Raw genomic sequence first — 571 nt, 5'->3', positions numbered from 1 at the left:
CAGTGCCAATAAAACAAAAAGGGAGGAGTGGGAGACTTTGACCCGGAAATCTCCTGTTTTCCCCAGGGATAAGAGCAGAAATGCAGCAGGTGCTCTTCTTCTTTCCTTTTTATTTTCTTTTAAACTGGGTGAACTGGTAATCACCGCCTTCACCGATGCTCCTTCCCATCAGTGGAGCACAAACCTCGATGCTGCAGGTCCCATCCCCCTCCAGAACGGCCTCAATTTCTTTCTAAAGGCGGGGAAAAATAAAACAGATTTGGCCAGAACTCGGGGGTTTATTACAAACTGTGTTGGTGTTCCGTTTCACCACAAAATAATGTCCCGGGGAGGTTGCCTATGGTCCCTGCTCCTGTCCTGGGTGGGGTTGGTTTTTTTGGAGGGGGGGTGAAGGTCTTGCTCCGCGTTTGCTTTGGTTCCCCCATCCCGGGGGCACTGCGGGCTCTGTTTATGTGTTGGAGAAAGCTCTCGGCGGCATCCCAGGGATAAACGTGACGCGAGAGCCGCAGCCGGGGCACCCGCGGGGCTCAAGGCCAGGAGAGACTCACGCCAGCGCAGCCCGAGCCGTGCA

Source organism: Egretta garzetta, unplaced genomic scaffold (genome assembly GCF_000687185.1).
Source record: "Egretta garzetta isolate BGI_Z169 unplaced genomic scaffold, ASM68718v1 scaffold581, whole genome shotgun sequence".
NCBI classification, from domain to species: Eukaryota; Metazoa; Chordata; class Aves; order Pelecaniformes; family Ardeidae; genus Egretta; species Egretta garzetta.
This window is presented reverse-complemented; position numbering follows the sequence as displayed.